Raw genomic sequence first — 673 nt, forward strand, 5'->3', positions numbered from 1 at the left:
ACATATAGAGATAGTGATACATATGCACATATACGTATACCACACTGCCATTCCTGCCAGCAGTCCACTGCTGTTGTATCCCTCACACATACGGTGGAGCTGGGGCCATATATGTGTGGGCTTCACCTACACAATACACATGTGCCCATATGCACTCCAGAGGCCAGTGTATGTTACAGTGGTATATGGCCCTGTATTATTGAGTCTGTGGGGGATGCACCATACATAACCTAGGCTGTTACAAAATGTGGGAGTATCAGGGGTATGCTGCCTTAAGGAATCTGGATGTACAGTACCATACATTTAACCTATCTTGACATTACTTACATAAAGTGGGTTACTGCAGGCCTACTGCCTCCTGCCATGCAGACTGTTCTGTTTGTCAGTGTGCCTGTGATGGTGTCAGTTATGCCTTGTTATGTAACAGTTACATCCCATTTGGTCAACTGAAGTCTTTATCACCTAATCATTGTGTACAGAGTGTAGATAGAGGCTGCTGAACTATACATCTGCATTACTTACTGTTGATTGTGTGGTATCCTGTGGCCAGTCTGTCTTTACTCTTGTACGATTTAAAGGGCTTGGCCTGGACAGCAACAGTTGTGGACCTTTCCAAACTACTGTATTAGTATAACTGTTTCATAATTGCATTAGTCTGTTTATATGGATGTCA

The sequence above is a fragment of the Protopterus annectens genome, chromosome 3.part0 (assembly GCF_019279795.1).
Source record: "Protopterus annectens isolate FY-2018-M chromosome 3.part0, PAN1.0, whole genome shotgun sequence".
NCBI lineage: Eukaryota > Metazoa > Chordata > Ceratodontiformes > Protopteridae > Protopterus > Protopterus annectens.